The sequence below is a fragment of the Trachemys scripta genome, chromosome 7 (assembly GCF_013100865.1).
Source record: "Trachemys scripta elegans isolate TJP31775 chromosome 7, CAS_Tse_1.0, whole genome shotgun sequence".
Classification (NCBI taxonomy): Eukaryota; Metazoa; Chordata; order Testudines; family Emydidae; genus Trachemys; species Trachemys scripta.
Window position 1 is genome coordinate 78478765 of NC_048304.1, and position 27874 is coordinate 78506638.

Sequence of the window (27874 nt, forward strand, 5' to 3'; positions counted from 1 at the left end):
CCCAGAACTTCGATTTCCAGCCGTCGAACTAGCTGGTAAGTGTAGCCAAGGCCTGAGAGGGGACATGATAGCAGTTTTCAGGTATCTAAAAGGGTGTCATAAGGAGGAGGGAGAGAACTTGTTCACCTTAGCCTCTAAGGATAGAACCAGAAACAATGGGTTTAAACTGCAGCAAGGGAGGTCTAGGTTGGACATTAGGAAAAAGTTCCTAACTGTCAGGGTGGTTAAACACTGGAACAAATTGCCTAGGGAGGTTGTGGAATCTCCGTCTCTGGAGATATTTAAGAGTAGGTTAGATAAATGTCTATCAGGGATGGTCTAGACAGTATTTGGTCCTGCCATGCGGGCAGGGGACTGGACTCGATGACCTCTCGAGGTCCCTTCCAGTCCTATAATCTATGAATCTATGAATATTGAAATTACATAAACATGGGACTGGATCCTACAGTTCTTACTCAGACATAGCTGCTTCTGACTTCAATAGGAGTTTTGTCTGAAAATTTGTAACACTTTATAATTCTGACTGTATTTGTTACTTCAATATACATTAGCATTGTTCCGTATTTTGTCACATATTGTATAAATGTTGGTTAGCCCAAAATGAAACCTAATTGTGTAATACGTTCTAGAACTGCGAAATCCATTCATTTTTACGTTACAGAGCTCTGACCCTTTCATATTTAACCAAGTGCTTTCAATCATGCTTCTAAGGTTAGGCTAAATATTAACTGGAATATTGGAAAACAACGTTTTAAGCAGTAAAATTACATAATTTCTTTAACATGTTATAACAAACATTTCCTTCCATCCACATTTATGATGGTGAAAATAAATATTAATGAAAAACCTCTCTAAACCTGATTAAGAAAGAGAATGAGTTACCTAAAGAGTCTTGTTTGTCACTCTTTCACTTGCATGGGCATATACTTGGTGTGTATGGAAATGAGAATAAAACCAGAAGGGGGCAGTGGCTCCACATTATTCATCAAAAGTAATTTAAAAAATAAATAACATCCAGTAGCACCATCTGGGTGGGAATGGGCTGTGAATGTGTACTTGAGAGCATATTTCAAATGTGGACATCATGACCTTGTAAAGCAACTGTTTAGAATGTTGCATGGGCAGAATATTTTTAGTCAGGAAAAGGTTGTCAGAAAGCTAACTCATTATGGTTGATTTATGCTAATGTTTCTGATTTTGTCACTTTTGGTCTCTGCTCATCTAGCATTGGTCAGCAAACTCCTGAGGGCTCACATCCATCTATAAAAGCCAACAGTTCCTAGTTTGAGCACACAAATAGCTGACAAGGAGTTGTGTATGAATGTTACCCCCCAAATAATACCTTCTGCCCAGGTCAGATGACTCGGGATCACAGGACGCAGGTTGCAGGGCTATAAAATTGTGGTTTAGACATTCAGGCTCAGGCCAGAGCCTGAACTCTGGGATCCAGTGAGGAGGGAGGGTCCCTGAGATCAGGCTTCAGTCCATAGCCCTGTGAGTCTGAGTCATCTGACACAGCCACAAGTGTGTGTTTGCTGTGTAGCCATACTCTGGGAGATTTATAAAGCACTTCGTAGATGAATAGTACTATATGAGTGCAAAGTATTGTTACACTGATTTAACATGCAGACTTAGTGTGTGTGTGTGTGTGTGTGTGTGTGTGTGTGTGTGTGTGTATATATATATATATGTATATATGGAACAGCTGAGGAATCTACTAAAATTCCTAAATAAGGTTCAAATCCCACAGGCCAAACTTGTACAAACAGTCCAATTGAAGTAAATTAACACTGCCAACGGCAAAATTCCCATTGACTTAAGTAGGGCCAGGTTTTCACCCACGGGTTCTGTAAGGAGACACCAGGATGAGTGATCTGACATACCATATGATTCTTAAAATGTAAGAACTGATTTAAAATAGGGCTGTGGATTAATTGCAGTTAACTCAAAAAATTAATCATGATTAAAAATTAATTATGATTAATCACAATGTTAAACAATAGAATACCAATTGAAATTTATTAAATATTTTGGATGTTTTTCTAAATTTTCAAATAAATTGATTTTAATTACAACACAGAATACAAAGTGTACAGTGCTCACTTTATATTATTTTTATTACAAATGTTTGCACTGTAAAAATGATAAAAGAAATAATATTTTTCAGTTCACCTCATAAAAGTACTGCAGTGCATTCTCTTTATCATGACAGTGCAACTTACAAAAAAAAATCTACATTTGTTACATAACTGCACTCAAAAACAAAACAATGTAAACCTTTGGAGCATACAAGTCCAATCAATCCAACATCTTGTGCAGCCAATTGCTAAGACAAACCAGTTTGTTTATAATTTATGGGAGATAATGCTGCCCGCTTCTTATTTACAATGTCACCTGAAAGTCAGAACAGACATTCACATGGCACTTTTGTAGCCAGTGTTGCAAGGTATTTACGTGCCAGATCCGCTGAATATTCGTATGTCCCTTCATGCTTCGGCCACCATTCCAGAGGACGTGCTTCCATGCTGATGACACTCGTTGAAAAAATAATGTGTTAATTAATTTTGTAACTGAATTCCTTGGGGGAGAATAGTATGTCTCCTGCTGTTTTACCCACATTCTGCCATATATTTCATGTTATAGCAGTCTCAGATAATGACCCAGCACATGTTGTTCTAAGAATACTTTTAGTGAAGATTTAACAAAATGCAAATAAGTTACCAATGTGAAATTTCTAAAGATACAGCACTCGACCCAAGGTTTAAGAATCTGACGTGCCTTCCAAAATCTGAGAGGCATTAGGTGTGGAGAATGCTTTTAGAGGTCTTAAAAGAGCAACACTGTGATGCAGAAACTACAGAATCCGAGCCACCAAAAAAGAAAATCAACCGTCTGCTGGTGGCATCTGACTCAGATGATGAAAATGAACATGTGTCAGTCCGTACTGCTTTGGATTGTTATCGAGCAGAACCTGTCATCAGCATGGACGCATGTCCCCTGGAATGGTGGTTGAAACATGAAGGGACATATGAATCTTTAGCACATCTGGCACATAAATATCTTGTGACGCCAGCTACAACAATGCCATTCGAACACCTGTTCTGACTTTCAGGTGATATTGTAAACAAGAAGTGGGCAGCATTATCTCCCGCAAATGTGAACACACTTGCTTGTCTGAGCAATTGGCTGAACAAGAAGAAGGACTGAGTGGACTTGTAGGCGCTATAGTTTACATTGTTTGTTTTTTAATACAGTTATTTTTGTACATAATTCTACATTTGTAAGTTCAACTTTCATGATAAAGAGATTGCACTACAGTACTTGTAATGGGGGGATTGAAAAATGCTATTTCTTCTGTTTTTTACAGTGAAAATATTTGTAATAAAAAAAGTGAGTAATGTACACTTTGTAATTGAAATCAATATATTTGAAAATGAAGAAAACATCCAAAAATATTTAAATAACTAGTATTCTATTATTGTTTAACAGTGCGGTTAATCATGTGATTACTTTTTGGAATCACTTGACAGCCCTAATTTAAAAATGGGAAATCATTTTATGTTTTAAAATGCTAACATGAAATGCAACAGGTCATGCTTTGGATGTGGATGTACTGGTATTGATACAATATGATGAATTAAGGATTCCTGGCTCTTATAGGTTAAAATCAGACTTACTATTTTTAAGGTCCCTTGTCATGTTGCATTCCTATGTTAGTGTCTGTCTAAAAGTAGCTTACATTGTCATTCCTTGTGCAAACAAATGGGACTATTTTCAACTTTCAGTATACTTAGTCTTTATTATTTATTACTTTTGTTATACGATAGATGTACACAGTGCTTTCCAGTGGACTTAACTTAAATCGTTTAACCAGGTCCTTGCCATGAAGAGATTTTGATAGAAGTTGGAGAGACTCACTATAAAGAAAGGAAAAGGTGGTTGACTTTGTGCTCACTACCCAAAAAAAGGGTATGTTTTTACTGCAGGATAACTAATGTGCCTTATATCAGAGGGGTAACCATGTTAGTCTGGATCTGTAAAAAGCGACAAAGAGTCCTGTGGTGCCTTATAGACTAACAGACGTATTGGAGCATAAGCTTTCGTGGGTGAATACCCACTTCATCAGATGAATGTAGTGCAAATTTCCAGAGGCAGTTATAAATATGCAGGCAAGAATCAGTCTAGAGATAATGAGATTAGTTCAATCAGGGAGGATGAGGTCCTCTTTTAGCAGTTGAGGTGTGAACACCAAGGGAGGAGAAACTGCTTTTGTAGTTGGCTAGCCATTCGCAGTCTTTGTTTAATCCTGAGCTACCCTGCAATAAAATCCTACTGGCAACAAGAAGCAGGGCCGGCTCCAGCATTTCTGCCGCCCCAAGCAAAAAAAACAAAAAAAAAAAACCACGATCATGATCGGTGGCGGCAATTGGGGGGGGGGAAAAAAGCCGCGATCGGCGGTGGCAGTTCAGCGGCAGGTCCTTCGCTCCTAGAGGGAGTGAGGGACCTGCCGCCCCCGAATTGCCGCAGGTGCCGCCCCTCTCCCTTGGCCGCCCCAAGCACCTGCTTGTTAAGCTGGTGCCTGGAGCCGGCCCTGACAAGAAGGCACCTGGAGTTTTACTGCAAAGTAGCTAGGTGAGGTCAACCACAGGCAGAGGTGCAGTATTGATCTTGCCTGGCTGCCCTGTGGTAAAAATAAGTGCTTATCTCCAGTAGGATTTTACAGTAGGATAGCTCATTTGCATTAGTTATCCTGCTGTTTAAAAAAAGATCTGTTTTGCAGTGATGACATAGCCTTAGTGTGGGAAGACACCGCAGGTTAAGCAAACATGGAAGGTTAAGCAAGGAGCAATGTGAAGGAAAGGGAGACTGAGCTTCGAAAAGGTAGAGTAGGAGAAGGAGAAAAAGAGTGGTTTCTTTCATCTATTAATATCTTGATCAGCTTCTCTCATTGAATCATCCTTCTGTCCCTCTGCACCAAGACTGCACTTGAATTTGGAACGCATCAAATAATTAGGTTTCCTCTTTAAAATTGTTGGCTATATTTTCAGAATAGTTACTTATAAGCCACTTCTCACAGATGTGAAATTAAAATGTTCCCAAATGGACATAAGTGTACCTGTAAAAAAAATCCACACACCCATTATGCCCACATAATCAGCATATGTTGATGCAGATCAGACAGATAAGCACAGCTGTACAGTTGAGCCCCAAGTTGTGTGTGCTATGGCAGGTTTTTCCAAGTGCACCCACACTGCTGACTTTTACCCCAAGTGTAATATATTTTTTCATTGCATAGGGCCTTGGGGTTTTTTGGTCATAGGTTGTACTAATTGTGTAATGGGATTGCCTACAAACACTCCTAAATATATTAGCCATTTGTGTTGTGATTTTCGGAAATTATTTATGCTCTTTTAGCTGTCTAGTCACACTTTCTCAATCTGAAAATCAGCAGGATATGTAGAACTTGGAGTCTCTGTTTCCTCCCGTTTCCATATAAAAGTTATTTGGAATTACACCCCAGAGTGGCCTGTGTGATCCCTCTCTTTCATTCCTGTGAGATTTGCAGAAACCACTATTTCTGAACCCCAGTCCTCCTGATGCCACTATTGTTATTCTACCCACTATGGCTGTGATCCTTAGCTGGAGCCCAGAAACACAGAGAGTCGCTCAGGAGAGAGGGTGCAAAGATGGGTTTGGCTCACCTTTGCATTACCTTTGTTACTGCCCTGTTCCTGGTTCGGCTATGTGCCCAGCTTGTCCCCTGGCATAAATTTAGAGCTACCTGAAGGGTTCTCATGTCAGTTAAGTGATCATCAACATTAGCAAGGAGTCCACAATTAGTCCAGAAAGAATAGTGCAACCTGCACAGTCCCCTTGTACATGGGGCAGCTCAGGCAGCGATTCTCTTTGAAATAAAATCCCTGTCTAAAACTTCCTTTGGGGCAGAGCAGCTCTGCCTTACTCCTTGCTTTGATTAAATGCTCAAATTTGCCCTGTTTTTGAGGAATGAGTGGAGCTCTAACAAAGAACATGAAACATGCAAATGAAACACTTGATGTTTGTAAATGAGCAAAGTCAAAAATGAAAGTTATTTAGCTTCTGATTATTTGGTGATGTCTCTTCAGGTGTTCATTGTATATAGCAAACTTCAAATTATAGCAGCTGGGTAACCAGACAACACACACATGGCAGTTAAAATCAAACTATAGTCGCAGTGAATCATTTAATTTTCCCAATAAATTAATATAGTCCCACTTGAATTCAGAACAGAATGTGAAATATTTCCAGGGGGCAAACAACTTTGAGGGTAGTATGCTCTTCGCACTGTGGCCTGCTGTTTGAAAGTTAGCACAATAACTCCATTAAGAATATTTTTGTATTGACGTAAAGCTTTACACCTGCACTGTTGGCTATGCCAGCTGATAGTTGTATTTGTTTTACGTATGTACACAGTCTATTTAAAAAATGTCAGTTGTAACAAACATCCCTTCAAGGCAGAGTGAACGGAGTGCTGAATAGTAAACAGTCAGATTGTTGGAGACTACAAGGTAAAGTCTTCCTTCCCTGAAAGTTATTTATATAAAGTAAGGAATGTGCATGTAATACTGGCATGAGTGTGGCAATGTCTTGTTTATTGTGGAATTTAATGTCAGCAGGAACAAATCTAAAACCCATGCTGAGGTGGCTTCAGAGCAAGAGTTATTATAACATTTCCTTTTGAACCACTTCTTGATATGTAACGTAAAGTCTGGGGAAGACTTAAAAATACATGTGGGAGCAAAACCTCAGCCCAGGTAACAGGGCAGATTGGAGGAAGAGGAGTTGGAAGGAGGACTCCCAGAGCAGCTATGGAGCTTCTCCTTATAAGTTATTACAGTTCAATGGTTGTAGTAGCCTATATGACTCCTTATGTGCCCTTACCCTGTAAGGCCTCCTTGAATTCTGTAAATTCCAAAAGGCGCACACACTTTGTGCAGTAGAACCATGCAGTTCCGTTGTCCCGGGAGCCTCTGGACTTGAGGAATACTCTTTTTATTTTGCCAGCAAGACAGAACCTACAAGTTTTAAATTCTTTTTTGAGTGAAGAAGGTTTATCTTTTAACTCAATGAGCTTTTGTTTGGGTCACTTATAGTGTTGTGGGGCACCAATCCAAGCCTGCTCTGCCTTGTGCACACAAAGTAGACCCCATGAATTCTGAGCTTCCATGCATCCTTTCTGGAACCTTTAATTAAGCGTTGGCAGGCTTAATTTCTCCTAAATTAAGACATCTACTGTTGTCCACTCCCAGCATCTGGCAGTTAAAGGCTTAGGACACCCGGCGCACATCTGCACTTAAAACGCTGCGTCAGCACAACTATACCAATGCAGCTGCACCACTGTAGCGCTTTAATGAGGAATCTTTATGCCAGTGGTTCTCAAACTGGGTCAGGACCCCAAAGTGGGTCACAACTCCATTTTAATGGGGTCGACAGTGCTGGCTTAGACTTGCTGGGACCCGGGGCTGAAGCCAAAGCCTGAGGGCTTCAGCCCTGGGCCATTGGACTCAGGCTGCAGGCCCCCTATCTGGGGCTGAGGCCTTGGGCTTTGATTTTGGCCTCCCCAGCCGGGGGCAGTGGGGCTCAGGTGGGCTCAGGCTTTAGTCCCCCCTCCTGGGGTCATGTAGTAATTTTTATTGTCAGAAGGGGGTCAGAGTACAATAAAGTTTGAGAACCCCTGTTCTATGCCGACTGGAGAGAGCTCTCCCATCGGCATAGTTAATCTACTTCCCTGAAAGGAGGTAGCTATGTCACTGACAGAAGCTCTGCTGTTGACATAGTGTTTACATGGGTTAGGTTGGTATAACTGTCACTCAGGGGACTGGATTTTTCACACACCTGAGTGATGTCCTTATACCATCTAGGTCTGTGGTATAGACTAGATGCCCAGAGCAAGGGGCTGCATCCCTGACCATCTTGGTTAATAGCCATTGATGGACCTATCCTCCGTGAAGTTATCCATTTCTTTTTTAAACCCAGTTATATTTTTGGCCTTCACAACATCCCCTGGAAATGCGTTCCACAGGTTGACTGTGCATTGGATGAAAAAATACTTCCTTTTGTTTGTTTTAAATCTGCCTATTAATTTCATTGGGGGACCCTTAGTTCTTGTGTTATGGGAAGGGGTAAATACCACTTTTTCTCCACAGCATTAACAATTTTATAGGTCTCTATCATACCCCCTCTGAACAGTCCCAATCTTTTTAATTTCCCCTCATATGGAAGCTCTTCCTTCCCCCAATCATTTTTGTTGCTCTTCTCTGTACCTTTTCCAATTCTAAAATACATTTTTTTGAGATGGGGCACCAGAACAGCACACAGTATTCAAGGTGTGGGTATACCATGGATTTATATATATATATATATATATATATGGCATTATGATATTTTCTATGCCTGTTCAAGTATGATGAAGGAAAAAATCCATCAAGTTACAGACCAACCTTCTGCATGAGATACATACCAACATGCAGGTAAGACAAATCCTTTCTTAGGCATCTCTGGTAAATTGAATCTGTTTTTTTTTTTTTTTTTACCAGCATTATACCCCTCCTCCCAGCCCTATCCTTATCTGTTGTCATTCCTTGTGCTATATCTAATTTAAATTATAATCTTTGGGGCAAAGGTTGTTATTTAGTAATCACCTCTAAACTGCCATACATACCTGTGGTACTGTATAAACAATAATACATTTCTACCGTCAATGGGAAAAAATCCTTCTATCTGATCCGTTAGGCAGACCTCAGCCCAACTATTCCGCTCTCCCTACTGTTCAGAGTTGCAGCCTTCCCCAGAGCACAGCATTAAATCAAGAATTACCAGGCAGCTCCGAGAAGAGAACTTTGCCCTTTGATTGCTTTCCAAAGAAATGTCCTCAATTCCTTTCTCTGATAGATAAACGTTGTGGATCATACTAACAAATTTTCCCAAGCCTTTTGACCCCTCCCCCAGTAGTTAATGAATTTGTACTATTGATTGGGAGACCCGTAGAGAATTACTACATTTTCCAGATTTAGCAAGTGAGTGAACAAAACCAAAATAACCTACGTACTGCATTAAAAGAAGCACTTTGTTCATTTACTAGAAAAAAATGGGACTTGGGATGTTTGTAATATTTCACAGTATGTTAGCTAATTCTCTGCACAATGTTTTACCGAAGTAATGCAACCTAGCAGCATTGTTTTACTACCTCACCCGGGGCCCAATATTGATTTCAGTGGGAGTCGAGAGTACGAGGCATCTTGCAAGACCAGAGCCTCTGCTACTAAATCAGGGTCGATACTGAGTGAGCCTGCCATGGCATTTGTCACAACTAGTGATTCTTTGAATTAACAAAGTGAGAAACAGTGAGTCCACTGTAATTTTGTTACTACTCACAATTACACAAATGTATGCCAATTCCTACATTTTGTAACATCAGCTACAGCTGGTTGGAAAAATAAGAATATGTTTCTTACACACACACACACACACACACACACACACACACACACACACAAAGATCATTTCATCAGCATTTTTTTGACTTGATATTAAAAACAAAAAGTCACCCTGGTATTTTTTTTTAGTTGAGGTTTCAACAAAATATATTGCCAAAAATCTATATTCTGAAACATTTCAAGCAGCTCTAATGGCAACAGGTTGTTCCAATTTGCAGCAAAACATTACAAAAGCAAAGAGTATTAAAAATATATCTTGTGAGGAGAAAAGCCTCAGCTGGTATAAAGAGTTATAGCTCTACAAAACTCAATGGACATATGCCATTTTACATTAACAGGACCTGGCCCTGTGTACTTTCTCTCTTCCAGTCAACTCCAGTTTTCCATGTATAATATAAATATAGGGCCAGATTTTCCATTGAAGTCAATGGATAACACTGATTTACCCTAACAGGATCTGGTCCTTTGGATAATGTTATATGAAGACATGGTCATGTTTTATCAACATTTTTGTTGATTGTCATAGACATTTAAACTAATGGGCCAGATTCTGAAGAGGTGTTTTTGTTGTTGTTGTTGATTGGTGGGTGTTGGTTTTTAAAAAAATCTCTACGCAAGCAAAATCTCCATTGAATTCAATGAGTTTTAGCTGAGTATAAACAGAACTTCAGGATTCGGTCCATCAATTTAAATCAGAAATTCTAGTATACTATTTCCAAGTTTCTGTTCTACACTCAGGATTGGAAATGTACATGTTTTTGTATCAGTGAGAAACATTTTGATATGAAAGAACTTACATTATTCCTGTGCTTTGTGTCAACAATCAGGAGCGAACCTTTGGATTTATTAATTCCTAATCATTCACCTATCTTACATCATTATAATATAATGAAATAGAACTTTGTATGGTGCATTGTCAATAAAATCTAATATTGAAAAGAGTACTGATCATCTAGTGCAAATGGAAAGCACAGTAAATGATTTAGAGAATGTGTCAAACATTAAAGCTATCTAATACCTTCTAAAGTAGATTGATACCCATAAATCTAAGATAAATGACCTGTAAAATTACTTAAGAAGAAATAATGCTCATTTAATCAGGCTTCTAGAGAAAAGAGGGGAAAGGTTGGAGAGAAACTCATAAAGAATTATTAAATCCCTTCAAATTCAATACTTAGCAGATCACAGAGAGCAAATGTCTCTCCAAGCCCAGACCAGATAAGCAGTTTTAAGGCAGCCCACCTGAACCTGTCTTTGTGAAAGGACTAAATTACAAACACCACTGAAAAAAATCACTGATTGCCCATCTCTACTGATTTTACAGCTCTGCTGAACATTTTCTTTTCCAGATTCAGCACTGTGTGTATCAGAGCATGATGCAAGGTGCATTTATTTGATTTAGCATTTGGTTGAGTCCAGGGGTGGGATGTCAGCTTGATTTCTGGCTTTTTGACTGTAAATATTTTTCTACTGGTAGAAGTGATAGCTTAGTTTAATGCTCTCCATTGACCATTCATGGAAGGAAGAGGGGCTAATTTTATACTGAAAGGAACATTTGTATGAAAATCAATTAAAAATTGTAATGGTGTTCTCTGCACTTTAAACTGACAATTCTGCTTCCCATTCTGCTGATGAGATTAACTTTACTTTTCAAATCCATTTTAGAGTTTGAGTAATGCGGATGACAGGAAAATTTGGCCATTTTTTTTCACTGCGAAGTAAAGGCCTGATTATTCAATTGCTGCCCACTCAAAACTGCAACTGATTTCAATGGGACTTTTGTTGGCTCATTGTTTGCAAGATGAAGGCAGTAAGTATTAAATATCAGAATTGCTGTTTTCAATAAATATAAATAGATTATTAGAGAGTAGATTATCTACTTTCTGTTTATCCTTTGGTTTTATTATTATCTTGAGCTCAACACTATTGATGGCGAAAGCCTCTATTAGAACTCAACACAGAACTTTTCATGAACAACACAGTTGTACGTTTATCGGTGGAGGAAACACTTTCTGTGATAAGGGTGGGTCAAACTCCATTCTGAATCATGTGGATCTGCAGTAACTATTGACCTTTGTGTAGTCAGTCGTCATTTACATAGGGGCACATGACACCAGCATCTGGCACTTTTCATTTGATACTGTGTGTGTAACATGCAAATAGTTTTACTTCAAATAAATTTTTTAACATTAAAATATGTATCTGAATTCTTCTCTCTTGCTGTGAAAACTGGAATTTTTTTGGAATAGAAAAATAAAATCTAGGTAGTAAGCATAGCTGATCCAATAAGAACCTCTTGACACTACAAAAATAACCATATGATAACATGGTTGTGGCCGGCCCACTTTATAACGGTTTATTTTTGCTTGTGTTAATGGGGAAAAATACATTACACCATGGTTATGGTCACATCATGTTTGTTTAATGTGGTTCTTTTTGTAGTGTAGATGGGGCATCAGTGTTACAAATTGACACTGATTGTGATTTTTTTAATAAAGTGGTGTAATGTTAGCCAACAAAGGCCTGTTGGCTGAATGCTGCTCTCATTTAAACAGATGTAAATCCAGAGAATTTCCACTGAAACACCAATCTGAGAGTAAATTTGGCCATATATGTTAAAGGGTAAGAAAATGTTACAGTATGTGTTTCTGAACCCCATCACTCCTGACAAGCAATTCCTTTCCACCTCTTTCCCCTGCTTATTGCTGAAAACACTCAAGTATTGTTACTCTCAGACTCAATGATTTGTAGAGTGGTCCATATTCTTGTCTCCCAGAACTCAGTAAGATAGCTGAATACACGTTTCTCCTGTATATTGTTTGCCAGAGGCACCGTACCGAATGGCCATGAATGAGTGCAGAGAAAATTCCACATGCACTTCAATCTTCCTGGAGGAGCTCAAGACAGCAGCACCCACCAGGTACAGTGAGGTTCAAGGGATAGAATTAGTTGGAATCAGTTTCAGATTCCAAATTTTCATTTCAATATCTATATTCTTTAAAAAAGAAACAGTAAGAGAAATGATGAAATTAGGCTGGAAGAGAGAGATGCATGGAAACGTCTGGCAGGTATTGCTGGGGGAAGGGAGGAAGTGGGATGCTTGTTAATTTGAGGTTCAATCCTGTGAGCTGCTGTTTGACAGTAACTCAGCAGAAATGGAAATCACTCAGCATCTTACATGAGGTGCTCAGCAGTTTGCCTGATTGGGCTGTTGACGGTCCGCTGAAAACTATAGATAGCGCAAGTCGTCAGCTGCTGTAACGTATCATAGCTCCACCAATGGAACATGACAGTTTTTATACCACCTCAGGGTCTGCCCCCATACCAATGCTTCTCCCCTATGTTTGTCACTCCTAAAAGTGAGTATGAGGGAGATTCTCCCCCTTCCCACCCCTGGCTCATTTATACACACATTCTCCCAGTTAGAATTAAATTAAAATCCTGCTACTCTGAGAGCAAGCATGTCAGGTTCTCTTCTAGAAATAAGCTATTCTTTCTTTTTCATACTCTTCTGCTTGAATCCCAAGCTATCAATGCCCTTAAAAGAAAAAGGAGTTTTGCTTTGGGGGAAAAAAGGCTATTCAAATTATTCATGATTTATATCAAGAAGGGACCTTTCCATCTTTCAACTAGCAAAAAAGGGAAGTTTGATCTTCCTCAAAATCATTTATTTGAGAACCTTCTAAATTTCTTTCTAGTAGGTTAACTTTCTTACAAAGCATCAGTATTCAGCAGAATAATGACTATTATATAACTGAAGCACAGTACAATAACCATCGGGCTAATAAATGGTCTCCTGGTTCTATAGAAAATTTAACAAAATCGTAAAAGCATTTATTGGAGCTAGGCCAGGCACAAATGACAAAGCAAGTTCAATGCTGCTTTTGGAAATGAGTCGTGGTCAGAAATACTCTCTGGGACCAAACCCATTTCTTTGAATGTCAGAGGTAAATTTACTCACCTTAATTTTCAGCCTAGATTTTATGTTGATTCTGAAGCACTGAATAAAGTCAACTCCAGCAGAGCTGCCTGCTACTGCAGCTGTTCCAGATGTAAATGCAAAGAGGGGCATTTAAAAGGATCTGTTCACTTGAATATGTTGTTTTGAAATTATGCAGATTATATTCAAATATGACTTGATATTTCCCTATTATGTGTTTTTAAGGGAATAGAAAGATGCTACGCTATTAAGTGGTTTATTAACATTTCTAATCACAGCTCTTTGACTCAGAAAATAATTGTTCTATTGTGTGCTGAGACGCTGCCTGTAAACAACTGGCAAAGGGATATACTGCCTTGTGTTCCCCATAGAGAAAATATCAAATTCAATTGATTAATCAAAGGAGACATTCTTTGATAGAACGGAACCTTTTCAAACTTTATTAAAGATACTGAATAAACCATGAGCAATCAAAGTTCATAATCTGAAATTCTGCTATGCTCGCAAATACAGTAGCTGCTGTGTAAACCTTCCACACAACTCACAAGCCAGAGATGAGATGTATGTGATCATTTTTTTCAGTGCTACACACAATCTTGATTTGACACATGCAATTTTGATTGGGACTTCAGACCAGTGTAACTCTGTTTACTTTATTGGAGTTGCTCTGAATTGCCACTGGAGTGAGTGATGTTAAAATCAAACCCATGGGGTTTATTTATTTTTATATTTTGTTTGGTTATGTTTTTAATCAATAATTCAACAACTGAAGTCCTGTGCTTTCTGGATCTTGTAGAGTTCTTTTCTATGCTCTTCTTAAATCTGGGTAATCTAGCCACAAATACATTCTATCCACCCTTCCCCTTCTCTAAAATAAAGGAGTGGGAGGCCAGGGAAGGGAACAGTTGAAGATGGAGGGTGATGAGGAAGGGATGTTAGCGGGGCGGAAAGGAGAGATCAAGAGGTGAGTTGAGATGAGAGTCAAAAGAGCTGGAGAAGAACTTTATTCAGTGAGAAATTCAAAAAGCTAATTTCCAGATCCCACCCTTCACATCCATAGTAAGCACACATGCAGAAGACCAGCTGACATGTAAATGCAGTATGTAAATGTAATATCATATTTTAAGAATTTTGAAACTATTAATTTAACTTTTCACAGTTGCAAAAATTCCGGGGGTTGTCAGAAAATAATTATTTAATGAGGGTGAATGGCGAGATTCAAAAAGTTAAAGCTTTATAATCACTAAAACATAAATCATCACCATCACATATCAAAATATGTAACATTAATATCCTTAATTATATTGGATACACATATCCTGGACACAAACTCCAGTTCTCAAGCAGCATTTTTCTTACTTCGCTTATCTGAAAATTTTGATTACTGTGCATGGAAATATTTTTTCGTTAGTTTGTGTGTGTACTGTGGAATCAACGTTTAAAAAGCAAATCCTTCCAAGCCTACAAGTGTAGCAACTGTCTGTAATGCATGTCTGAAAATCTGGGCCTAAATTAACTCTTTTGCAGCTGAGAATGTTCTTATTCGTCGTTGGCTGCAGAGATAGGTCTGGAGGGCAGCAGTGCCTTTCCATCTCTTAGGGGTAGAGCAGGGCGGAAGGATAAACTGTTGCTGCTGCTTGGCTCCCCTGTCTACTCCACAAAGGAGAGGGGTCAAGGGCTACTGCTGAGTTTCCATGCCCCAAGGAAGGAGAGAGAGGGAAAAGGAAAGAGCTCCTGTAGGCCTCCTTACTCTACCCAAGCAGGGAGAAGAAAAGAGAAACAAGCTACTGTTGGCCTCCTTGAGCTCTAGTTGCTTTATCACCATGGTATCTAACCCTGCCGTGGAACATTGGGAGCAGGGGGAGGGCTAGGGTGAAAGAACAAACCCTTTTCTCTGCTGTTTTGCCCTCTGACTGATTCTCATCTACGGTTGGCGGCAGCTCTTTCCCCACCACATCTTCCACTCTTTGTGGTCTCCCTGGTAGGTGTTTCCTCCTTTGTACTGTGCAGTGGGGAGGCAGAGAAAGGAGGCAAGAAGAGCAGCTGACAATAGGAGGAGCAGTGGTGGTGCTGATCAGAGAGGACAATCCCATGCAGCAAATTATCCCCATCCAAGCCTTTGAAGGGGAAGAAGCAGATCTGCTGCTGCAAATCCACCTATCCCTAAGATGGGAAGTGGGGAGCAGAGGATATAATATCCTTGGGGACCATTACTTTTTGGGACTACCACTGAGGTAAGTGAGGCTGGGGGAGGGGTTGGGAATGGGAGAAATCAGGAGTAGCTAAGGATGAGGGTGAAGTAGAAGCTGAAGCCTCTCCTTGAAATGTCAGGTCAGCTCTGCCCTTGGTGATTGGTGCTCTGCTCTCCTCTCTGCCTATAGCATAGGTAGAATAGAGAAAGGAGGACAGATCATAAGATAGGACCATTGTTACAGGTGCTGTTCCCACCACCTGAGCTCACCTCAGAGAAAAGAGGGCAACCTGGCTACTGGAAACTAACACTCAATAGCTTGAAATCTTTTGTCGGTATGTGGGATAAAGAGGATAAAATGTAAAAGGGAGAGAGTCAAAAATAAGAGGGCCGGGCTCTGATTCAGCAGAGCCCTTAAGCATGTGCTTAACTTTAACCACTTAAATGCTTAGGTCCCACAGAAGCCAAGTTAAGCCATTTTACTTAAGAGCTTTGCTGAATCAAGGCCTCAGAGAGCAACAGGGAGCCCCACAGGATATATGGATGGAGTAAAGATATAAAGGACTCCCTTAATATCCTGAGGGCCTAGAAATCATAGCAGATAAGTGAAAGAGACCCTGACTTTAAGCTCTTGTGTTGTACAAGGTATTACTATGCTCGAGCAGCACCAACAATATGCTAAGTCTACACACATGAAGCCACAGTCCCTGTCCTGGAGAGCTCACGTGGTGCATATAGGCATTTATGTGTGCCCGATGCACTGGGGTAAATTTCACACTCTGGAAATATGCACCAGGCCTTCTCTGTCCTTCCAATAGAAAAGCCCAGTTTTAGTTTCTCTTCATCCCTACAGTGCCCATAGCAAAGGAATCACTTAGCACTTTCCAGATTTCTGTTAATATTTTAAAATTTCTTTTGGTAATTTTAGCTCCTCAGCTTAACTCACGGGGTACCCAGGAGAGACTATTCCATATGTAACTCCTTTGTGTGCTGAGATGAGGCTAGCCCCTTGGTGAGTGGGGGTTATAGTATCATCTATGGTTTAAATAAAAGATGAGAAAAGCTGCTCAGGCATTTATAACAGTTAGCATTCCATTAGGATTTTTCAGGCTCCATCCCCTCAGAGTCATCTTTCCCCTCAGTCTCTCGTTCCTCCTTTTTCTCCATCCTCTTTCTTCTGCTTAATCCTTCCCCTCCTTCTCATACCCAAGGTCAATGGCCGTTTTTCTTTCCCAGATATAGTGTTTGGTATTATATCCTTGGGGGCAACAGTTTTAGGAAGAAATCACTGGAGACACAGAGAGCTGTAAACCTTGAAAGCAGCCATTTATTGCCACACACTGAACTAACCAAAAACCAGCCACCAAATACACAACCTTCGGGAGCACAGAGAAGGCCTGGTGGGTATTTCTGGAGCATGGGATTTACCCCAGTGCATTGGGCTCACACGAAGGTCTATGCACCATGAAGACCTCATTTAAAGCACTAAAGGCAAAGGGAGACTATCCTTCCTCCAGTTAATCCAGAAAGTGAATGTTTCCTCATTAAGGCCAAATTCTGGTACACTCACTCATGGTTGGTGGCACCTTACCGCATACATAGTTTCACGGGAGTACTTCAGGATTAAGGTGCAACATAACATGCATAAGGATACCAGAATCTGACCATAAGAAAGGTTGTTAAGGCAGTGTATGTATGGCCTTTAGTTTGGTAATTTAACACCACATAATTCCAATCTGTGTTTCAAGCAATTAAGGTTAAACTGCATACAGTCACAACAAACTCCGTGTAAAGCATTGAAAGGACAGGGCGTGTAGGCACGCTGGGTGCAATGTTGCATTCCCTTATCTGTGGCTCTTGAGATCTTCTGTGAAAAGAAACATACTAAAATATCCTCCCATCTCAAATATCTCTATGTTCCGAGCTTCATCAAGGTCGCAGCTGGAACAAATTAGAAAACGGAATGATAGCAATAGTAAAAATAATGTTATGTTTTCTTGTCAGATGGATGTTGTCCTTTTCACTACAGTCATTCATTTAGAATTTTAATTTTAATAGAGCTTCTGTGATGTGATTTGCTGCCTGCCATATTGTTCGCTACTTTCTCACGTTTTCAGTCTCTTTTCAGTTTTATTTTTCTTTATAACTTCTCCCCAGTGGTTGAATCGGGCACTGGTGCTCATTTTTACATTAAATACACAAACTGTGTCTAAAGATTTATTGCTAGTAAATTTTCTATTACTGAAGTTAACTGTTTACAAGTGTTGGGGGTGGGGAGGACGACGACAGACTTTATCGGCAGAGACTGAACCAGATGGAATATAAAGAAATAATAAGTGTAACTATAAAGTCTTTGATCTCCATCGGAATGATAGCTGGATTCAGTGAAGCATAATATGGGTAATAACATTACTTAGCATTTATAGCAACTTTCATCCCTAGATCAGGTGTGAAAATTAATATGGGAATGTGGCCAGTAAACTATACCTGAGAGAGAGGCCTATCAGTAACCTGTGGGCAGATCCTTAGCTGTGTAAATTGTCCTAGCTCCTTTTTAAGAGACAGCCTGGCGTGCAATCAAGGTGGCCCTACCCAGCCTTAGGGCTGGAGGAAGAGAAAGAGGAAGAGAAAGTGGGGAAACTGAGCAAGGGAGAGGGGGGAGTAGAAGTTATGCAGGCTGTAGCAGGTGGTGATTTTCCTCTCAGGTTCCAGGAGACTAGCCTCATCTGATTCAGAAACTTGGTGTTTTAGCTGACAGGTATGGGAGCTCTGCACCACAGTCCTGAGGAGAGGACCTTGTGTGACAGATATTGCAATATCTCTGGGGACCATGTCGTATTAAGTGTATGAATGGTTTATGGAATACTGTAGGCCAGGGATTGTATGCAACTCTAGGTGGGGAGGGTTGCCACAGCTCTGCCCAGAACTAAAAATGGGGAGAAGGGGGTCATTAAGGTCAATTGCCCAGGTGGAAAACCCCTGCAGAGAGGTACTACTCCCATGGGGAGGCTTGCATGTACTGGTTCAAACTGGGTTTTCCAGAGACCAAGCAACATGAGGCTTTTGGTGTAAAAAGGCTGTGTTTTAGTGGACTTCCTGCTAGTCCAGAATATGGGCAGGACCCTCTGTCCAAGGGGTGTGTGTGTGGTACACTTGCAGAAGGGTTGGAAAGACTTTACATTGTAGGGCCCCATAAAACTGAGGTGTGCCCTCTGGTAAGCTTTTAGCACCTGTAGACAAACTCTTATTGGTTTTTATATGTCTGTCTATCTTTGTTATGCTTTTGCCCTAAGAACAAAAGCAGTTTGCTTTTTTTGGTTGATAACTGCTGTACACTGTTCTAGCCCCTGGAGAAGGAGTTAACTACAGGTGCTGGACATTGGTCAGATGTGCTGGGAAGTCGCAGTGAGATATAGGAGGACTGCAAGCCTAAGCCCACTAGTCTGTAGGGAGAGAGACGTAGGTCTCCAGTCCAAGAGAAGTGGTGGCTGGGAACCGTAAAACCTTAAGAGGTGCCTTCTGTGATGACCCAGGACAGGGAGTGTCCACCTGTGAAACTGTGACAGATCTTATGAACTATTTCTTGTAATTGCTTCTGTCCTGAAGCCTTACTTATTTAAAAAAAAAAAAAAAAAAAAAAGGGGGTGTGTGTGTGTGCCATTTTGTTAATGTGCATTGGCAGCTGCTTGGTCTGAGCTGTTAAAGTGAATCTATTGCTGCCAATCAGGGGAGAGATTAAGGTGGGGTGCTCCTGCAGTACTGCATCAGGCCAAAAGGGGGTGCCCAACAGAGTCTATGGCCATTCACATGAGCTGGGGATCTGCCCCTGGGGTTTGTAGGATTGGTAGGCTACGCACTTCCTACATTTTTAAAACCTCTTCTGTTTAGAAAATATTGCTTCCCACTATGATTTCTGTGATTTATTAATCCTTTTTTTTTCAGTTCCTGCACATGCACCCCTGTTGTATGCAATGCTGCAAAATGAAAACACCTTTACCTAAATATTCCATTATAATAAGCTAACACATTAAAACAAAAGAGAGAGCCACTCCATATAACAATTGCTTCACAGGGAGTTACTGACTGTTTTATACATTTTAAAACTTGAACATTATCCTCTATGGAGGAAAATTTTCTAAGGACAAATGCAAAACAAAAGTGACAGTGAAAAAAACCTGACAGTATATTGCATAGTATCATTTATTCAGTCTCTGTAAGTGAAAATTTATATCACACTCATTAATTTATTATTGAACTCTTCCCTTTTATCTTCTCTTTGTGTGCAGGTGTTGCATCCCCTCTCTTTTTCTATGCTGGGAAATGTTTTGCAGCTATGACCATCAATGAGAGATGGGCCAGAACTGTAACCTTAGATCCAAACCCCTGCCTTTATTGGTGTGGAGCATCTCAAAGGGTGTGGAGCATCTCCAGATTCAAACCCATATCTTTTCTTGATTCTGGATTGGGTCAAAATGGGAAGATGCCTCTTTCTGACCTGGATGTGGCTAAGATCTTGCAAAAATGGCTATTCTGAGGGGATTACAGCCATTTTGGCCAAATCACATGAGAACATCTTACAAGATTTAAGCAAGGTCTACCCGCCACTCAAATGCAAGCCCCGATTCAGCCTCAAACGAACAGTGACCTTTAGTCCTAAATCTATTCACATCTGGATCCAGCTCTAAATATGGGTCTCCTTGACCTGTTACTAAAATCACGTCATAAAGGGGAGTTTGCACAAAATAGTATTCTCAACCAGCTAGAAAGAAGTTGGCTGATGATGGAGACTATCCAGAGGTCATTCTGTCACCTCCTAGAAGATGTGGCTGGGTGGGGAGGGCACCAAGGATGACTCTAAGAGCTCAGAAAGTTGTGAGTTTCTTTCCCCAGATGTCTCCATATGGCTTGTGCCCAGCGACCTGCCCCTATGGATTGCATGTCTCAGTGAGTGATATGTGCCTTTTCTGTCAATCAAAAAGTAGTTTAAAAATTGTCAAGAACAACAGATAAAATGACCTCAAACAAACCCAGATGAAAGTCCTTTGTTTTTATTTTTGGAGCACTTTGCCAGCTTGATTCTTTCATATCCCAATATACATTTCAGAATGTTTTATTTCAATACAAATACATGTATATCAAACCTGCTGCTATATTTTAGTGCTAACGCTTTAAGCAAGAACATGAACTGAACAACTCTCAAGTGTCCAGAAAATTACATCGCTTTTTTCCAAACTTTTAACTCTGTTTTCTCATCTTTATTTAGAATGTACTTTTCTCAAATGGATTTACAACATGTTTCCCTACTGTACTAGGATTTATAATAAAGGGCCTGATCCTAGGAAGTGCTGAGTACTCTCAGTTCCCATTGACTACAGCTGAAGTTAAAGTTGCTCAGGGCACCATGCATGAGATGCTTAGCACATAGCAGGATTTGTTTCAAATACTATGTGCTGGGTGGCAATAACATGAAAGTCTCCCTGTTTCTAAAATTAAACTGTCTCTTTGCAACTAACTGCAGTTAGCATTCTAGCCATGGGCGCACAGACTGGCTTCCTGGTGCCTCCTGCAACCTGGGCCCCTCGGTTCCCATTCCAGACAGGTTGCTCTAGGTTTTAATCTTTACATTATAGGTCTATCTGCATCTTTACTTTGCATTGGTAGATCTTATATCTTAGGTATCGATCCTTGCAACTCTTTGGGGATGGCACTATGCAGGTGTCTACCTGAATGCACTGAACTGCATGACCAGAGACTTATTCTGTAAATGAAGCCATCTCCCAAAAAGAATATCTCTGCTGTGGTTATGATGCCAAATTTTATCTTTTTACTCTGAACAGTCTCAGAGATTCTAGGAGAACACCACTCTCTGTGAAACAACTCAGGTAGCTTTTAATAAGTCATAGTGCCTTTGTGTTATTGAAATGCAAGTGGATTGTCTAAGTCCTGTAATAACAAGTCTTCAATGAGTCCAGAGGCAGCTGATCAGCAGGCAGGGCAGGCAAGGCCTCTTCTATTTTCCCAGGGTCTGTGCAAACCTCAAAGAGAAAAGCCAGGAGCCCCATCCCCCAGCAGGAAGTGCCATAAATAACATGTCAGTTTGTCTATCCATTTGTAAATGTCACCATCCTTCATTGAAAAAGTCTAATAGGGCATTAGAGACCCTTAATCACACACCAGTGTGAACCATGAAAGCATTTTCTGAGTCCTTTCACAGCACACTATTGGTCCCCGTAAGCTTCCTTTAGTTGTTATAACATTTATACTGCGGTAGTGTCCAGAGGTCCCAATCAGGTGCAGGGTGCCATTTTGCAACATGCTGTACTGTATTCTGTCCTTGCATTCGAATCAAGACTGGAAGTTTCCTGGCTTGAAAACCTTCAAAGTTTTTTTGCATATTTGCTACATCAGAGATGCAGGTGCAGGGTCAGCTTGCAGCAGGAATGAAAGAGCAGAGATTCCAGGAAAGGTAGGAAAGGGGGTGATGGAGTATAGAAGTGCCGTAAGCTTCCCCAGGAAAAGTTTGAGGCTTTTCATGATGCAACATAGCAGGTGGATAAAAGAGAAAATGTCAAGGATGAGATAAGGCAAACAGGAAATGGCAAAGCCTCCTGATTCCAGACCATCACTATCAGAAGTTAAGAAGATAAATGGAAAAGACTACACTGATGTTTTAATGGTACCAAAAATGAAAGGCCAGATTCTGCCTTTAGTGAATCATAGAACTGGAAGGGACCTTGAGAGGTCATCTAGTCCAGTCCCCTGCACTCGTGGCAGGACTAATTATCTAAATCATTCCTGACAGGTGCTTGTCTAACCTGCTCTTAAAAATCCCCAATGATGGAGATTCCACAACCTCCCTAGGCAATTTATTCCAGTGCTTAACCACCCTGACAGTTGGGAATTTTTTCCAAATGTCTAGCCTAAACCTCCCTTGCTGCAATTTAAGCCCATTGCTTCTTGTCCTATCCTCAGAGGTTAAGAAAAACAATTTTTCTTCCTCCTCCTTGTAACAACCTTTTATATACTTGAAAACTGTTATCATGTCCCCTCTGAGTCTTCTCTTTTCCACACTAAACGAACCCATTTTTTTCAGTCTTCCCTCATAGGTCATGTTTTCTAGACCTTTAATCATTTTTTTTTTTGTTCTTCTCTGGACTCTCTCCAATTTGCCCACATCCTTATTGAAATGTTGTGCCCAGAACTGGACACAATACTCCAGTTGAGGCCTAATCAGGGCGGAGTAGAGTGGAAGAATTACTTCTCATGTCTTGCTTACAACACTCCTGTTAATACATCCCAGAATGATGTTCACTTTTTTTGCAACACCGTTACACTGTTGACCCATATTTAGCTTGTGGTCCACTATGACCCCCCTTTCCGCAGTACTCCTCCCTAGGCAGTCATTTCCCATTTTTTTGTGTGTGCAACTGATCGTTCCTTCCTAAATGGAGTACTTTGCATTTGTCCTTATTGAATTTCATCCTATTTACTTCAGTCCATTTCTCCAGTTTGTCCAGATCATTTTGAATTTGAATCCTATCCTCCAAAGCACTTGCGACCCCTCCCAGCTCGGTATCATCTGCATACTCTGTATGCCATTATCTAAATCACTGATGAAGATATTGACCAAAACTGGACCCAGAACTGATCCCTGTGGGACTTCACTCGTTATACCCTTCCAGCATCACTCTGAACCACTGATTGCTCTCTAGGAATGGTTTTCCAACCAGTTTTGCACCCACCTTACAGTAGCTCCATCTAGGTTGCATTTCCCTAGTTTATTTCTGAGAAGGTCATGCGGGACAGTATCAAAAGCTTTACTAAACTCAAGATATACCACATCTACCACTTCTCCCCTATCCACAAGGATGGTTACCCTGTCAAAGAAAGCTATCTGGTTGGTTCGACATGATTTGTTTTTGACAAATCCATGCTGACTGTGAATTATCCCCTTATTATCTTCTAGATGTTTGCAAATTGATTGCTTAATTATTTGCTCCACTATTTTTCCGGATATAGAAGTTAAGATGTCTGGTCTGTAATTCCCTGGGTTGTCCTTATTTCCCTTTTTATAGATGGGCGCTATATTTGCCCTTTTCCAGTCTTCTGGAATCTCTCCGGTCTTCCCTGGCTTTTCAAAGATAATCGCTAATGGCTCAGATATCTCCTCAGTCAGTTCCTTGAGTATTCTAGGATGCATTTCATCAGGCTCCAGTGACTTGAAGACATCTAATTTCTCCAAGTAATTTCTAACTTGTTTTCCCTATTTTAGCCTCTTCTGATCCTACCCCATTTTCACTGGTATTCACTATGTTAGACGTCCAATCACCACCAACCTTCTTAGTGAAAACCGAAACAAATAAGTCATTAAGCACTCTGCCATTTCCATATTTTGTGTTGTTATTTTTTCCCCCTCATTGAGTAATGGGCCCACCCTTTCCTTTGTCTTCCTCTTGCTTCTAATGTATTTGTGGAATGTTTTCTTGTTACCCTTTGTCTCTAGCTAGTTTGATCTCGTTTTGTGCCGTGGCCTTTCTAATTTTGTCCCTACATACTTGTGTTATTTGTTTATATTCATCCTTTGTAATTTCACCTAGTTTCCACTTTTTGTAGGACTCTTTTTTGATCTTTAGATCATTGAAGATCTCCTGGTTAAGCCAGGGTGGTCTCTTGCCGTACTTCCCATCTTTCCTACGCAGTGGGATAGTTTTCTCTTGTGCCCTGAATAATGTCTCTTTGAAAAATTGCCAACTGTCTTCTATTGTTTTTCCCCTTAGACTTGATTCCTATGGGATCTTACCTACCAACTCCCTGAGTTTGCTAAAGTCTGCCTTCTTGAAATCCATTGTCTTTATTTTGCTGTTCTCCCTCCTACCATTCCTTAGAATCATTAACTCTGTCATTTCATGATCACTTTCACCCAAGCTGCCTTCCACTTTCAAATTCTCAACCAGTTCCTCCCTATTTGTCAAAATTAAATCTAGAACAGTCTCTCCCCTGGTAGCTGTCTGCACCTTCTGAAATAAAAAATTGTCTCCAATAACTTCTTGGAATGTATTGGATAATCTGTGCCCTGCTGTATTATTTTCCCAACAGATGTCTGGATAGTTGAAGTCCCTCATCACCACCAAGTCCTGTGCTTTGGATGATTTTGTTAGCTGTTTAAAAAAAGCCTCTTCTTCCTGGTTAGGTGGTCTGTAGTAGACCCCTACCATGACATCATCCTTGTTTTTTACCCCTTTTATCCTTACCCAGAGACTTTCAACAAGTCTGTCTCCTATTTCCATCTCAACCTCAGTCCAAGTATATACATTTTTAATATATAAGGCAACCTCCTCCCTTTTTCCCCTGCCGGTCCTTCCTGAGCAAGCTGTACCCTTCTATACCAATATTCCAGTCATGTGTATTATTCCACCACGTCTCTGTGATGCCAACTATGTCATAGTTGTGTTTATTTACTAGCACTGTGAGTTCTTCCTGCTTATTCCCCATACTTCTTGCATTATAAACAGACATCTAAGATACTGATTTGATTCCCCCCCCCCAGTTCTGTCTTGTCTCTCCTTTATCCCTGCTATAACAGCCCATGCTCCCCCCAGATTCCAAACTTTCTCCCCACTCTCCATGTTCTTACCTGTGGGCTTTGATCACCTGCCCAAATTCAGAGTAACTGCAGTCAGCCCAATTAAATTGAGTAATTTACATCAGTGTACAGAGAGCAGATTTTTGTCCTGAAGTAGGTGTGATGGTGTTAGTCATTTGGATTAGGATATCCAACCGCAGATACAAATTCACCAGATTATTTGCCTTGCTATCTGTAACATGTTAATGAAAGTGTTAAGCTGTGACAGAGAGAAGCCAAGCCAGGAACAATAAGTTTGTCTTGGAGAATTCTGGTATTACAAACAAAAGGATACAAAACTGTGTCCAAGGTAAATATTGATATGACTCGAGAGGAACTAGTAAAACTTGTAATGAAGCTGAAAATACTGCATGTGGGAGATGTTTATTATAAAATATGAAACATTGGCGTGCAAATGACTTACAGATTAGAGTTATTTTTCTGTTAACCAATTTGGAAGAATGACATCTTTTGAAAGGAGGTGTAAGGTGGGTGCATGTTTTTTATGAAACATGGAAAAGGTGTAATGTAATAAAAATATAAATGAATAAGTAATTATAGGACTTCAGAGTAGCTTTAGAAGAATAGATATTCCCAATTCGTCAGTATTCCAGAATCTATCTGTTGACTGCTGAACTTACTCTGTACTTGCACTACAGAGTCAAATTTACCCCCTTACTCCATATAGGGTATGACTACCCTGGGAGGAGACAGACATGTGCTAGCTCTGTTTGAGTTCGCATGCTAAAAATAAAAGTGTGGCTGCCATGACATGGGCGAGCTGCCTGAGTACAATCCTGGCCAACCATCTGGGATATGTACGTGGGCAGCAAGCCCAGGCTGCCACTGCAGCCACCCTGCTATTTCTAGTGCACTAGCTCAAGCAGAACTAGCATGTGTCTGTCTACTCCTCCTGGGAAGCACGCTCCCAGCTGCTGTGTAGCCATACCCATAAACTCACATTCGTTTAGAGGCTCAGCAAAAACACAATGACATTCAGAAGGGCATTCCTCAAAGACAAAACTAGGCCGAGAGAAGAATGTTGACGCAAATGGGAACTACAAGGAGCAGTTGTCAGTGTTGCCCTGTGAGGTGGCTCTCAGCCAAGATCTACAATGGGCAAGGAAAGAAATAGGAGGATAGCTATCAAAATAAATCAAGATCAAATAAGACCTCAAATAACGTTGTTGTTGTTTTTTCAAATGTGATTGGTTTTGTGTTCACTAAACCATTGACTGGTTCTGTTTTAAGAATATATGGGAGAGAGTGTACTAAAAACCAGATACACATAATTCCTTGAAGATTTTTTGTTGTTGTTTGTTATCTTTTTTTGCATCGCCTTACTCTTAATGTTATCTTTACACCAGGTCTGTCACTTTTCTTTTTTTTCAGGATATCATTACATGTGTACTGACTTGTAAGTAAGAAATTGCAACAATAAACATTCAGATTGTTACAAACTGGTCACGGGAATTTTCAGGTTCAGTTCAGTAGCCCCAAGCCAAGGTGTTTGAGTACCCTTGGAGTTTATGAATGCTAGCAGGCAGAAGAGTCTTCCAGTTGAGATTTTTCCTATTCACAAGTTTGTATTTATTTTGAATAGTGGTTTTTGTTTTTTTGCCACAAGAACGTGGTGTTAAAAAGACAATACATTGAAGTTGTAAACATTTATGATCTCTTCTTTAAAACGTGTCTAAAAATGTTGCCCTTGGTGGGGGATAATTCCCTGAATGTTGTCAAAGTACGAAAACCCACCCCCGCAGGGGAATTCTTGAAGCTGCATGTTTATTTGTGGGGTCTGGCTAATAAACATTGTACAGCATGGTGCACTGTATCTGTAGAATGGAGTTTTACTGTACTGTGTACTCTGGAAGTAAACAAGGTTTTTGTTCCCCCAGCCAACTGCCTCTAAGCTTGTATCTCTAGCACCAACTCCTTGCTGTTCACACTTCACTTTCCATGTGAATCTTTCTCTGCGGGGAAAGTATGTCACCAAAAGGACTGAAACCTGAAAAAATGATCCTGAAACCAAAAAAAATAAAAAACCACAGAGTTAATTCTGGATGATCTGTGACACCTTGGAAATTCAGACAATTGTTTCTGATGTGTCACTCTATTTGAAAAGCAATTTAGCTTTTCCTTCTGTTCTCTTTTCATTTCTGCTTCACTTTTTAAAATATGTTTCTAGGCTTGGTGGAGATGGGGGGATCTGCAGTTCATCCATTCAAAGGCTTAAAAAATGTCCCTTTGTAATGTACCAAAGCATATGCTTTTCTTTATTGTGACTGTGTCTAGCTATAGACTATAAAATGAGGTAGAGATCATATTGATTCATATATTATAAGGGTATTGCTCCACTTTCTCTGATTACTGAAGTAATGATCAGTCACTTATTTTAAAAGAATTTATAAAAGTAGACCCAACAGAGTAATAACTTAGTAGAAAATAACTCTGCATTTCCGAAGGGTTTGGGTTTATCAAAACTTTCGAGACCTGTGACCCTCTGGCTACAGGACATGGTGTAGAGGCCTCTTCTCCTTTAGCACCCCCTGCTGACAGCCAGTCCAACCTTCTGGTGGCCCACTTCTTCTTGCACCTCAGCCCTCCAGCCAGATCACTTTTAATCCTGCCTTTTGTGGGGAAGC

The 27874-nt window shown here is 40.3% G+C and overlaps 1 long non-coding RNA gene across 6 annotated transcripts; it reads left to right on the forward strand.

The window, feature by feature from the left end:
- The first annotated feature begins 4532 nt into the window (after positions 1-4532).
- LOC117880799 lies at positions 4533-22351 on the forward strand. 6 transcript variants are annotated; one of them, XR_004646620.1, is made up of 6 exons: positions 4533-6548; positions 8443-8510; positions 10826-11286; positions 12032-12098; positions 12303-12396; positions 19894-22351. It is a non-coding gene; the product is annotated as an uncharacterized LOC117880799 (long non-coding RNA). The 6 variants fall into 6 exon arrangements; XR_004646617.1 differs by having other exon boundaries at positions 4535-6548; positions 11142-11286; XR_004646618.1 differs by lacking the exon at positions 8443-8510 and having other exon boundaries at positions 4539-6548; positions 11142-11286.
- Positions 22352-27874: the final 5523 nt, after the last annotated feature.